Here is a 14,047-nt window from a genome sequence, read left to right on the forward strand (position 1 = left end):
TGCTCAAAAAAACCTGAACTCCCTGATGGTTTGCGGGGAGAAGTTTTATAGGCAAAATTTGGGGTGAAGGCTGCAGGGTGTATGGCTTTCTTCTGATTGATTGGTGGTGAGATAACATGTCGGTACTCCAGGAATCTCGTGCTCAGCCTGAAGTTACCATCCTCCACCTGTCTGGTGGCCTTAGTTCCTGCAGAAAAACTCAGATATTGTTATGTATACCTTGAGGAGGAACCAGGACCCTGCCACAAGGCTGCACTATTGTTTCTTGACTCTTCCTCCCTTGTTTCTGCATTCTTTCCCTTCCCTGATTAGCAACTGTTTGAACCTGCCCTTTGGAACTCAGGGAAAGTCATGGAGGCTGAATGAAGCCTATTTTCTACAGACAAGAAATGGAAGAAACAAAGGTTTGTACCAGAGAGCCCCATAGGGTCCTCCTCAGTTTCAGCAGGACACCACCTTCTCCTGGTTTTTCCATCACCCACTGGCCATTCTTTTTCAGTGCCCTTTGCTGATTCTTTCTCATCTCTCTAACCTGTAAACTTGAGTGGCCTAGGGTTGTGCTTGGACTTCTCTAACTACATTTACTCCCTGGGTGATCTCATCTCCTGTGGCTTTAAATACCAGCTGTGTGTTAATGACTCGCAAATTCTATTATCTCCTGACCTGACCTTGCTCCTAAAATGCCAGACTTGTATATCCTACTGCATACCTGGCATCTCCAATGTACGATAAGTGATAGGTATTTTGCACTTTAAAGATCCAAAACATATTCTACTTCCAGCCACCCCCAAATGTCCTTCTGTAATCTTCCCCATCTCAGCAGGTGGCAGCTCCATCCTTCCTGAAATCTTAGCTGTAGCTTTAACCTCTCTCTCTTACATCGCCATGTAGAACTTCCCCAAATCCTGTCAACTGTGTGTGCCTTCAAAATATATACGGAATGCAACTACTGTACAGGGACTGTTACCACCTGGCCTCTCACCTGGATTATTGCAAAAGCTTCCTAACTGGTCTCCCTGTTTTCACCCTTGCCTGTTGGGGCCCAGAGTAGGCCACCCCAAAATGTGCCTCAATGGCCTATTGATTATTTTGAATTACAGTTACTTAAGAAATGCAAGAGGGATACACTCTGACCCTCCTTTCTGTCTCCCTGAAAGCAGGAAATAAGTCTTTCCTGTGAAAGGTGCACTCCCAGCATCTGGAGGTAGAAGGACATCCTTATCGCCAAAGATAGGGAATTCAGGCTGAGAAGCCTAGATAACAAACCTTGTCACTTCTTTAATTTACTGCCCCAAGACCAAACTCTGTTTAGATTCTTCATTAATTGGGCACCCAAAACCTTAGTTTCTTTGTCCTGTCAATTTCTCACAAATTTATTATTTCTTTGTCTAAAAACTATAAAAGCTGCCTGCTTTGGCCACTTCTTAGGTCCCATTTCTATGGGGCCTCCATGCACATGAATTAAAATTTGTGTCTTTTTCTCCTTTTAATCTGTCTTGTGTCAATTTTATTACTAGTCCAGCCACAAGAACTCAAGAGGGGTAGAGGGGGAAATTTTCCCCTCCCCCAACACCTCTTTATAGTCTTCTTGGCATGTAAACCAGAAGAACATTCCTCTGCTCAAAAACCTCCAAAAACTTAGCACCTCGTTCAAAGTAAATGACAAAGTCCCTCCCCTCTACACCTTATTGGCCAGAGCTCATTTCCTACCACACTCTCTCCAGCTGTGTCCCAAGGACAGTCTTCCTCCTAGTTCCATAACCGCCTTAAGCAGACCCATGCCTCAGGACCTTTACATTTGCTGTGTCCTTTACCTGGAAGTTTCTTCCCCTGCACAGCCACATGGCTAGCTCCTTCACCTGATGTTTTGGGAACAGGGCGAGGACCCTAGGAAGAAGGTCCAGAAGAACAATTGTTAGCTATAAGGAGAATCAGAAGAATTTAGTAACTCAGAAGCTTAGGGAGGATAGTTTCAAGAAGATGGGAGTGGTCAGCAATGTTAAATTCCTCTCTATTTTCCTTCTAATTTCTTGGCTCCCTTCACAGTAAACTTATTGAAATAATTATCTACCCCAACACTGTCCAATATAAATATAATATGAGCCACATACGTATTGATAGTTTTAAATTTTCTAGTAGCCACGTCTAAAAAATAAAAACAGGTGAAATTAATTTTAATAATATATTTAACCCAGTATAGCCAAAATGTTTACATTTCCACATGAAATCAATATTTTTAAAACATTAATGAGACATCCTTTTTTTTCACACCACGTTTTGGAGATCCGGTGTGCGTTTTACACTTATAGCTCATCTCATTTGAAACTTGCCACATTCAAGTGCTCAATAGCCACATGTAGTGAGTGGTACCATAATAGATGGCACAGTTCTATATTCTCTCGACCTCCTCATCTCCTATTGTAAGCAGAAAGGGTAGGAGGTCCCCAGAGAAAGAGAATCAGCATGGCTTCCTTTACAAAAGAGAAGCCATTTTAGGCTAAGCCATTTTGTGATCTAAGCCTGGCCACAGTGCTTGCCCTTGAACCGGTCTCAGCAATTAATGATCTGTAGGAAAGTGAGGGAATGCAGGAACACAGGAAAAGCAGTCAAGAAACAAGAGTTCATCAATAAAGCGGAGTCCTAGTTCTTCCTCAAGGGATATACATAATCTCTGAGTTCTGCCGGAACAAATGCCCCACCCAGGTGGAGGATGGTAACTTACATGCTGAGATCCCAAAACCTAAGGAATGATGATGCTGATCTTTGCTGACCCTCAGGACTTCAGTCAACTAAAGCTGGACTGTCTCAACCTTTGCCCTAATTCTATGCTGAATTCTCCTCTGCTCAAGCCCCTTCATGAATATGCATGAGTTACCCAGTCCAAGCTCGCTCTGCTCACCACACGACAGGCCAACGAATCGGAGACGAGGTGTTGAAGCAAGAAATACGACTTTATTCGGAAAGCCGGCAGACAAGATGGCAGCCTAGTGTCTCTGATAAACCATCTTATCGGGGTTTGGATGCCAGTTTCTTTTATAGAATAGAGGAGGGGAGGAGATGAGGAAGTAAAGTAAAAAGTCCATAAGATTTGCAAATGTCCCCTGGAATGGCCAGCCTCCGGAAGGGGATGTGTTAATTTCTTCTTTCTTGCAGCCATCCACAGGTGGACAGGGTCAGGATGTACAAAGGCACTCTGGTTTAACATAGAGGCAAAGGGGCAGGGTTCCCTGAGGCAGGCCATTATGTATGATTATAATAACAAAAGCAACGAAAAGCAAAGGTTACAGTCAAAGAAACAGATCGAACATGGATTCCGATTTAGCTCTTCCCTTTTACACATGTACCCTTAGCTTAAAAGTTCCTCAATTTTGCTGTTCAGGGAGACACTGCTTTGGGAAAGATCCCCAGTGTTCTCCTTACTTGCTGCAAGTAATAAATCCTTCCTTCTCCTGCTGTTTGCCTTGGTTGTGTCTTTTGGCTCAACACCCAACAAGAGGTGAACCCAGTTTTCTGGTAACACCATTCACTCTTCAACCAATTCCAATCTGGCCTATGACCTTATCACTCCTCTACAGCTGCTTTTATCAAGGTTACCATGACTTCCATGTTACCAAATCCAGTGCTCTCTCATCCTCAGCTCCCTGCAATCACCCACACAGATGACCACTCTCACCATCTTGAAATGGTCTCTGGGCAGTACTGAAGCAGGAGGGAAGGAGGCAGGGCACAACCTTTAAAAGAATGACATCGCCCGAGGACACGACATAAACTGATTAGAACCAAATAGGTCCAAGATGGTGGAAGAGTCGCCTTCCACTAGACCTTGAGCCTCAGTGTATGCTCATTGTGACACATTAGCAAGCTGAATGACACAACCACAGGTGCCATGACTGTTCCAAGGAGGTCAAAAAGTGGGTGGTGGCCCAATTCCTGAAAATTCCCACCCCTTCCCCAAAATAGCTGGAATACTCCTCCCACTCATTAGCCTATGAAATTACCCATCCCTATAAAAACTGACAAACCAATGCACTGGGGCCACTCTTGCCTTCCAAGATGGCCCACACTGTGGAGTGTATCTCTCTCTAAATAAATCCACTTCTTACCTGTGGCTTTGTCTCACTGAATTCTTTCCATGATGAGACATCAAGAACCTGAGCTTCATTAAGTCCTGAGACCAGGTGTGTGATCTCAATTGAAAGACCGTGGGTTCAAGTCCCAATCTGGGTTTTGGCTGGGTTTGAGTCCCAGCCCATGAGTTCAAGTCCCAATCTGAGTTGCAGGGCTTCAGCATCATCTCCTGGTTTTCAACCTCCCTCAGTGGCTGCTCCTTCCTCAATCTTCTTTGCCACCTCCTCCTCTATTGGCTTTCTAAAGGAAAAAAACTCACTCCTGGACTTCCCTGGTGGTGCAGTGGTTAAGAATCCGCCTGCCAATGCAGGGGACACGGGTTTCATCCCTGGTCAGGGAAGATCCCACATGCCGCGGAGCAAAGAAGCCCATGCACCACAACTACTGAGCCTGCACTCTAGATCCCGTGAGCCACAACTACTGAAGCCTGCGTGCCTAGAGTCCATGCTCCACAACAAGAGAAGCCACTGCAATGAGAAGCCCGCGCACCGCAACGAAGAGTAGCCCCCACTCGCCGCAACTAGACAAATCCCGCACGCAGCAACAAGGACCCAACGCAGCGATAAATAAATAAATTTATTAAAAAAACCAAACAACTCACTCCTAAGTGTCTTCTCTACTCTCAGTACTCCACTGCAACACTACTTCACTTCCGGCACCGGATGTGTGGGTTTTCCACACATGGAAGCGATTCTGCGATGCCATTGCAAGTCCAGGTTATCACCTATACTTCTGACCAACCAGCTGTATATCTGAGGTTCCCACGACCCCTCCTCAGGTTTGATTAATTTTCTAGAGTGGCTCACAGAACTCAGGGAAAACCTTTTAACTTCTAATCACCAGTTTATTATAAAAAGATGTAACTAAGGAACAGCCAGATGGAAGAGATGCATAGGTCGAGGCTCCTGAGAAGGGGCACAGAGCTTCCATGCCCTCTGCACACCACCCTCCCAGCACCTCCACGGTTCACCAGCCAGGAAGCTCTCCAAACCCCATCACTTTGGGTTTTTATGGAGGCTTCATCAAGCAGGCATGATTGACTAAATCATTGGCCATTGGTGATGGAATTCAATCTCCAGTCCCTCGATCTCATCTCCTGGGAGACAGGGGTGGAGGGTGGGAGTAGAGATGAAAGCATCAGTTAATTCTGGTTGGTTCCCCTGGCAATGAGCCCCCTTGTCTAGGTCGCCTAGGGGCTTTCCAAAATTTGCTGCATTAACATAAACTCAGGTGTGGTTGAAAAGAGCTTGTTACAAATAACAAAAGACACCTTTATCACTCTAATCACTTCAGAAGTTCCGAGGATTTTAGGAGCTCTGTAGGGAATGGCGGAAGACTAATATATATTTCTTATAAATCACAGTATCACAGCTGGAGTTCTAGTGTTTGCCCTGGGCCCTCTTCTATATCAGTCAATAAAAAAGAAACAAAGAAGTATAACCAGAAATCAGATGTCACTCCATTTTGGCACACTTTTGCACTTTAAAATCTAAATTCCAGGGCTTCCCTGGTGGCGCAGTCGTTAAGAATCCGCCTGCCAATGCAGGGAACATAGGTTTGAGCCCTGGTCTGGGGAGATCCCACATGCCGTGGAGCAACTGAGCCCGTGCGCCACAACTACTGAAGCCCGCGCACCTACAGCCTGTGTTCTGCAACAAGAGAAGCCACTGCAATGAGAAGCACGCGAACCACAATGAAGAGTAGGCCCCGCTCGGTGCAACTAGAGAAAGCCTGTGTGGAGCAAGGAAGACCCAATGCAGCCAAAAATAAATAAATAAAATAAATTCCAGGAATGACAGTGGTTCCACTGACAGTGGTTAGGACTCCACGCTTCCACTGCAGGGGGCACTGTTTGATCCCTGGTCAGGGAACTAACATCCCACATGCCGCAAGGTGTGGCCAAATACAAAAATCTAAATTCCTTTTCATGACTTATAGGGCTGTAGTAGGCAGAATAACGCCCCTCCAAAATGTTGCTATAGATTGAATTTTTTGTCCCCCTAAAATTCATATATTGAAACCTAACCCCCAATGCGATGGTATTTAGAGGTGGTGTCTTTGGCAGGTGATTAAGTCATGAGGGTGGATCCCTCATAAATGGGATTAGTACCCTTATGAAAGAGGCTACAGGGTTCCCTTGCCCCTTCCACCACGTGAGGACACAGTGAGAAGATAGCCTTCTATGTACCCAAAGTGAGCTCTCACCAAGACACTCTGCCAGTGCCTTCATTTTGAACCACCCAAGAGAAATAAATTTCTGTTGTTTATAAGCCATGCAGGCTGTGGTATTTTTGTTAATAGAGCCCAGAGGTTCTGAGACAGATGTCCATTTCCTTATATCCAAAACCTCTGAACCTGTGAATATGTTACCTTATGTGGCAAAAGGGAATTAGGTTAAAGATCTTCTTTTTTTTTTGCTGCGCTGCATGGTTTGTGAGATCTCAGTTCCCTAACCAGGAATTGAACCTGGGCCATGGCAATGAAAGCCTGGAATCTTAACCATAGGCCACCAGGGAGCTCCCTAAAGATCTTAAGATGGGGAGATTATCCTGGATTACCTGAATGGGTCCAATGTAATCACAAGGATCTTTATAAGAGGGAGGCAGGAGGGTCAGGGTCAGACAAGATGCTACACTGCTGACTTTGAAGGCAGAAGAAGGAGCCACAAGCCAAGGAATGGATTCTTGGATAAGGCAAAGATATGGATTCTCCCCTAGAGCCTCCAAAGGGAAGACCTTCCAACACTTTGATTTTAGCTCAGTGAACCCATTTCAGACTTCTGACCTCCAGAATTATAAATTGTTTTAAACCACTAAATTTGTGGTGATTTGTTACAGCAGTAGTAGGAAACTAATACAAGGGCCCTTCATAATCTGCCCACTCCTGGGAATTCCCTGGTGGTCCAGTGGTTAAGACTCTGCGCTTCCAATGCAGTGGGTGTAGGTTCAATCCCTGGCTGGGGAACTAAGATTCCACATGTGGCGTGGCATGGCCAAAAAAACAAAAAAAACAGTAAATGATCTGGCCACTCCTAACTCCAACCTTGTATCCCTCATTGACTGTGCTTTAGGGACAGTATCAAGTACTTTCCTGACCCAGAGCCATCTTGTAACCAAGCAGGGGCCTTCCTGGGGCACACACACCCCCTGCCCCTGCCATGTCCTCCACCTGCCTCTTATTTGTAGAAAAACTTTAGCCTTTCCTGAGTTACAGAGAATGAATTTAATCAGAGAACTGAGAAAATACAGAAAGGAAAACAGTCAAGCAAGACAAAATAATAATAGTTTAGCCATTAAACAAAGTCAAGGACCTTTAGTTCCTCCTCAAGGGCTATAGATAATATCCGGAGCCATGTCCTTTGGGCTATTTTGCAGATGCTGAAACCCCTCACCAGGTGGAAGAAGTTAACTGTATGCTGCCCACAAGCATATAGACCCAGACCCTTGGGAACCAGAAGACTGATGATGTTGACTCCTGATTAAGTCACCACCAACCAACCAAGTTGGGTAAGATCTCCACCTGTCTGCGCCATGATGGTTTGACCTGCTTCTCACTCAGATGCCAAAGGACCATTAAAGGGCAGGAAAAAAGGTGGTACCCATATCCAGAAAGAACCCTGCCCATTCCCTGAAAACCTATGCAAATGCTTCTCCCTCGTTAACCTTGCCCTTAAATCTTGCCTTTTTTTTTTTTTTTTATTTTTTTTTTTATTTTTAATACAGTTTTATAGCTACTTTATTTATTTATTTATTTATTCTTCGCTGTGTTGGGTCTTCGGTTCGTGCGAGGGCTTTCTCTAGTTACGGCAAGTGGGGGCCACTCTTCATCGCGGTGCGGGGACCGCTCCTCATCGCGGTGCGCGGGCCTTTCACTATCGCGGCCCCTTCCGTTGCGGGGCACAGGCTCCAGACGCGCAGGCTCGGCAGTTGTGGCTCACGGGCCTAGTTGCTCCGCGGCATGTGGGATCTTCCCAGACCAGGGCTCGAACCCGTGTCCCCTGCATTAGCAGGCAGATTCTCAACCACTGCGCCACCAGGGAAGCCCTTAAATCTTGCCTTGATGCACTCCTGAACCTCACCCGCGAGAAGTTGATTTGTGAACTAAGTTCCTGGTTCTCCATTCTCTGGCCATCGAATAAAGCTTGTGCTGCTCCACTCTCAGCTTCAGTTTCACTTTTGGCTGTGCGAACCAAACAGAAAAAGAATATTCCCTACCAAGGCAAGGGGCCTTGGCCAGGCTAGGGCCCAAGTGGGTGGTCCATGCGACCTAACTCGGTAACAGTCTCACACCCCCAACTATCACATCCCTGTTTCTCTCCTAACATTTATCATATCTGAAGCGATCATGTTCACAATTGTTTACTTGCTCGTTATGTCTTCTTTCTCTAATTTGTCAGCTCCTCAAGAGTAGGAACCTTGCTGCCTTGTTCATTGCTATGTTCCTGGCACACAGAACAGTGCCTGGCACATAGTAGGTCTTTTAAAAATGCCTGCTAAATGAATGAACGTGCATCTGTCTGATTAAGGATTAATGTTCCAGAGTTGTGGTTAGCAGTAGCTTCTTTTTCCTACATGAGGGAGGCTTGAAACCTATACAGACTCACACATTATGTATAAAGCACAAGCAGTTTTTTGACATCATCAGCCATTCTTCCAAGACCCAGTGGAGAAGAAAGGCAAAAATCCCAAGCCAAAAACAGAAGTGAAGGGAATTCCCTGGCAGTCCAGTGGACTTGGCGCTTTCACTGCTGGGGGGGCCAGGCTCAATCCCTGGCTGGGGAACTAAGATCCCGCAAGCCACAGCATAGCCAAAAACAAACAAACAAATAAATAAATAAATAAAAATGGAAGTGGAGTGTTGGAGTGTCTCACCACCTAAAGAAGAGGAGGATGGGTACCTCAACCATGAAGTACTATTCATGGGGACACTGTAGACACTATTTTGACACTTTGCCCTGCCACCACTATGGATCAGCGTGTATATGATCATATTCTAGAGCTGAGTCTCACTTTAACATCTACAGTGGGAATTGGTACACCAGGGAGTTATTCACTGACAATGGGTCAATGGGGGGAGGAGCCAAGCCCATGTTATATATACCATGAATATAACATAAGTCATGTCATATTCACTCCATTGACTTTAATGCAATAATGTGGGAATTGACCTTTTGGAAATTACTTATATTAATTATAGAATTATTCAATATAATAAAGGATTACCCAATATAATAGTATCTTATCCACTTAAAATAAACCTTTCTATTAATACACCAGCCACACACATACACATATTCATTTTGGGTGGGGTAAAAGGCCAGGATGCCTTCACTTCTGGGTAGTGACTATGATAGTCCATTAGTCTCCTCTTTTTCTTCAGCCACTGCCTAGACCATCACTGTGGGTTGGATTTGGCGTGATCCTCTTCTGGCTAGATTCTGACCCTCAGGCATTAGGAGAGCGAAGGACAGTATGCATTCTTGCTGTGGGAGCAAGTGGCATAAGGATCAGGATTCTTACACGGAGATGAGACGTCCCTTTCTGTATGTACTGGTTTCCAAGGGATGCCATGTTAAATTACTACCAACTGGGTAGCTTAAAACAATAAAAATTTAGGGCTTCCCTGATGGCACAGTGGTTAAGAATCCACCTGCCAATGTGGGAGATGCGTGTTCGAACCCTGGTCCAGGAAGATCCCACATGCCGCGGAGCAACTAAGCCCATGCACCACAACTACTGAGCCTGTGCTCTAGAGCCTGCGAGCCACAACTACTGAGCCCGCGCGCCACAGCTACTGAAGCCTGCACGCCTAGAGCCTGTGCTCCACAACAAGAGAAGTCACCACAATGAGAAGCCCACATAGCCACCACTCTCCACAACTAGAGAAAACCTGCGTGCAGCAACGGAGACCCAATGCAGCCAAAAAATAAATAAATAAATTTATTTTTAAAAAAATTTAAAAAAACAATAGAAATTTATTCTTTTATAGTTCTGAAACAGGAGGGAAGGGGGCAAGACGCAAACTTTAAAAGAATGACATAGGCATAGGACACGACAAAAACTGGTTAGAACCAACTAGGTCCAAGATGGTGGAAGATTCTACTTCCAGTAGACCTTGAGCCTCATTATACACTCATTGTAATACATTAGCTAAATGACATATCCACCAGAACCATGACAGTTCTGAGGCCAACCATAAAAGGTTAAAAAGTGGGCGGTGGCCCAATTCCTGGAAATCCCCACCTCTTCCCTGAAATAATTGGAATAATGCTCCCACTCATTAGCTATGAAATTACCCAGCCCATAAAAACTAACCATGCCATATTTTGGGGCCTCTCGTCTTCTGAGATGGCCCACACTCTGTCTGTAAAGTGTGTTTCTCTCTAAATAAATCCACTTCTTACCTATCACTTTGTCTCTCACTGAATTTTTTCTTTTTTTTTTTGTTAACATCTTTATTGGAGTGTAATTGCTTTACATTGTTGTGTTAGTTTCTTCTGTATAACAAAGTGAATCAGCTATACGTATACATATATCCCCATATCCCCACCCTCTTGCATCTCCCTCCCACCCTCCCTATCTCAGCCCTCTAGATGGTCACAAAGCACTGGGCTGATCTCCCTGTTCTATGCGGCTGCTTCCCACTAGCTAGCTATTTTACATTTGGTAGTGTATATATGTCCATGCCACTCTCTCACTTCATCCCAGCTTACCCTTCCCCCTCCCCGTGTCCTCAAGTCCATTCTCTATGTCTGCGTCTTTATTCCTCTCCTGTCCCTAGGTTTTCAGAAACTGTTTTTTGTTTTTTGTTTTTAGATTCCATATATATGTGTTAGCATATGGTATTTGTTTTTCTCTTTCTGACTTACTTCACTCTGTACGACACTCTCTAGATCCATCCACGTCTCAACAAATGACCCAATTTTATTCCTTTTTATGGCTGAGTAATATTCCATTGTATATACGTACCACACTTCTTTATCCATTTGTCTGTCGATAGGCATTTAGGTTGCTTCCATGACCTGGCTATTGTAAATAGTGCTGCAATGAACATTGGGGTGCATGTGTTTTTTGTTTTTTTTTAAAATAGATTTATTTATTTATTTATCTATCTATCTATCTATTTATTTATTTATTTATTTTTGGCTGCTTTGGGTCATCGTTGCTGCCCGCGGGCTTTCCCTAGTTGCAGCCAGCGGGGGCTGCTCTTCATTGCGTTGCGCGGGCTTCTTATTGCGGTGGCCTCTCTTGTTGTGGAGCACAGGCTCTAGGCACGCGGGCTTCAATAGTTGTGGCGTGTGGGTTATGTAGTTGTGGCTTGTGGGCTCTAGAGCGCAGGCTAAGTAGTTGCGGCACACGGGCTTAGTTGCTCTGCAGCATGTGGGATCTTCCCGGCCCAGAGCTCGAACCCGTGTCCCCTGCATGGGCAGGCGGATTCTTTTTTTTTTTAATTTGGGGTTTATTTATTTATTTATTTATGGCTGTGTTGGGTCTTCGTTTCTGTGCGAGGGCTTTCTCTAGTTGCGGCAAGTGGGAGCCACACTTCATCGCGGTGCGTGGGCCTCTCATTATCGCGGCCTCTCTTGTTGCGGAGCACAGGCTCCAGACGCGCAGGCTCAGTAATTGTGGCTCACAGGCCTAGTTGCTCCGCGGCATGTGGGATCTTCCCAGAGCAGGGCTCGAACCCGTGTCCCCTGCATTGGCAGGCAGATTCTCAACCACTGCGCCACCAGGGTAGCCACAGGCAGGCGGATTCTTAACCACTGCACCACCATGGAAGCCCGACATGTGTCTTTTTGAATTATGGTTTTCTCTGGGTATATGCTCACTAGTGGGATTGCTGGATCATATGGTAATTCTTTTTTTAGTTTTGTAGGCAACCTCCATACTGTTCTCCATAGTGGCTGTATCAATTTACATTCCCACCAACAGTGCAAGAGGGTCCCCTTTTCTCCACAGCCTCTCCAGCATTTGTTGTTTGTAGATTTTCTGATGATGCCCATTCTAACTGGTGTGAGGTGATACCTCATTCTAGTTTTGATTTGCATTTCTCTAATAATTAGTGACGTTGAGCAGCTTTTCATGTGCTTCTTGGCCATCTGTATGTCTTCTTTGGAGAAATGTCTATTTAGGTCTTTGGCCCATTTTTGGATTGGGTTGTTTGTTTCTTTAATATTGAGCTGCATGAGCTGTTTATATATTTTGGAGATTAATCCTTTGTCCATTGATTCGTTTGCAAATATTTTCTCCCATTCTGAGGGTTGTCTTTTCGTCTTGTTTATGGTTTCCTTTGCTGTGCAAAAGCTTTGAAGTTTCATTAGGTCCCATTTGTTTATTTTTGTTTTTATTTCCATGACTCTAGGAGGTGGATCAAAAAAGATATTGCTGTGATTTACGTCAAAGAGTGTTCTTCCTACGTTTTCCTCTAACAGTTTTATAGTGTCTGGTCTTACATTTAGGTCTTGAATCCATTTTGAGTTTATTTTTGTGTATGGTGTTAGGGAGTGTTCTAATTTCATTCTTTTACATGTAGCTGTCCAGTTTTCCCAGCACCACTTATTGAAGAGACTGTCTTTTCTCCATTGTATATCTTTGCCTCCTTTGTCATAGATTAGTTGACCATAGGTGCGTGGGTTTATCTCTGGGCTTTCTATCTTGTTCCCTTGATCTATATTTCTGTTTCTGTGCCAGTACCATATTGTCTTTATTATTCTTTATTATTGTAGCTTTGTAGTATAGTCTGAAGTCAGGGAGTCTGATTCCTCCAGCTCCGTTTTTTTCCCTCACGACTGCTTTGGCTATTTGGGGTCTTTTGTGTCTCCATACAAATTTTAAGATTTTTTGTTCTAGTTCTGTAAAAAATGCCATTGGTAATTTGATGGGAATTGCATTGAATCTGTAGATTGCTTTGGGTAGTATAGTCATTTTCACAATATTGATTCTTCCAGTCCAAGAACATGGTATATCGCTCCATCTGTTGGTATCTTTAATTTCTTTCATCAGTGTCTTATAGTTTTCTGCATACAGGTCTTTTGTCTCCCTAGGTAGGTTTATTCCTAGGTATTTTATTCTTTTCGTTGCAATGGTAAATGGGAGTGTTTCCTTAATTTCTCTTTCAGATCTTTCATCATTAGTGTATAGGAATGCAAGAGATTTCTGTGCATTAATTTTGTATCCTGCAAATTTACCAAATTAATTGATTAGCTCTAGTGGTTTTCTGGTGGCATTTTTAGGATTCTCTATGTATAGTATCATGTCATCTGCAAACAGTGACAGTTTTACTTCTTCTTTTCTAATTTGTATTCCTTTTATTTCTTTTTCTTCTCTGATTGCTGTGGCTAGGACTTCCAAAACTATGTTGAATAATAGTGGTGAGAGTGGACATCCTTGTCTTGTTCCTGATCTTAGAGGAAATGCTTTCAGTTTTTCACCATTGAGAATGATGTTTGCTGTGGGTTTGTCATATATGGCCTTTATTATGTTGAGGTAGGTTCCGTCTATGCCCACTTTCTGGAGAGTTTTTAACATAAATGGGTGTTGAATTTTGTCAAATCTTTTCCTGCATCTATTGAGATGATCATATGGTTTTTATTCTTCAGTTTGTTAATATGGTGTATCACACTGATTGATTTGCGTATATTGAAGAATCCTTGCATCTCTGGGATAAATCCCACTTGATCGTGGTGTATGATCCTTTTAATGTGTTGTTGGATTCTGTTTGCTAGTATTTTGTTGAGGATTTTTGCATCTCTATTCATCAGTGATATTGGTCTGTAATTTTCTTTGTTTGTAGTATCTTTGTCTGGTTTTGGTATCAGGGTGATGGTGGCCTCATAGAATGAGTCTGGGAGTGTTCCTTCCTCTGCAATTTTTTGGAAGAGTTTGAGAAGGATGGGTGTTAGCTCTTCTCTAAATGTTTG

At 43.9% G+C, this 14,047-nt stretch overlaps 1 long non-coding RNA gene across 1 annotated transcript; it reads right to left on the reverse strand.

Annotated features, from left to right (window-relative positions):
* Positions 1-2,833, reverse strand: LOC132348182 (uncharacterized). The gene is made up of 3 exons (XR_009497371.1): positions 2,723-2,833; positions 1,815-1,887; positions 1-187 (listed from the first exon to the last, which is right to left on the reverse strand). It is a non-coding gene; the product is annotated as an uncharacterized LOC132348182 (long non-coding RNA).
* Positions 2,834-14,047: the final 11,214 nt, after the last annotated feature.

The sequence above is a fragment of the Balaenoptera ricei genome, chromosome 1, assembly GCF_028023285.1.
Source record: "Balaenoptera ricei isolate mBalRic1 chromosome 1, mBalRic1.hap2, whole genome shotgun sequence".
NCBI lineage: Eukaryota > Metazoa > Chordata > Mammalia > Artiodactyla > Balaenopteridae > Balaenoptera > Balaenoptera ricei.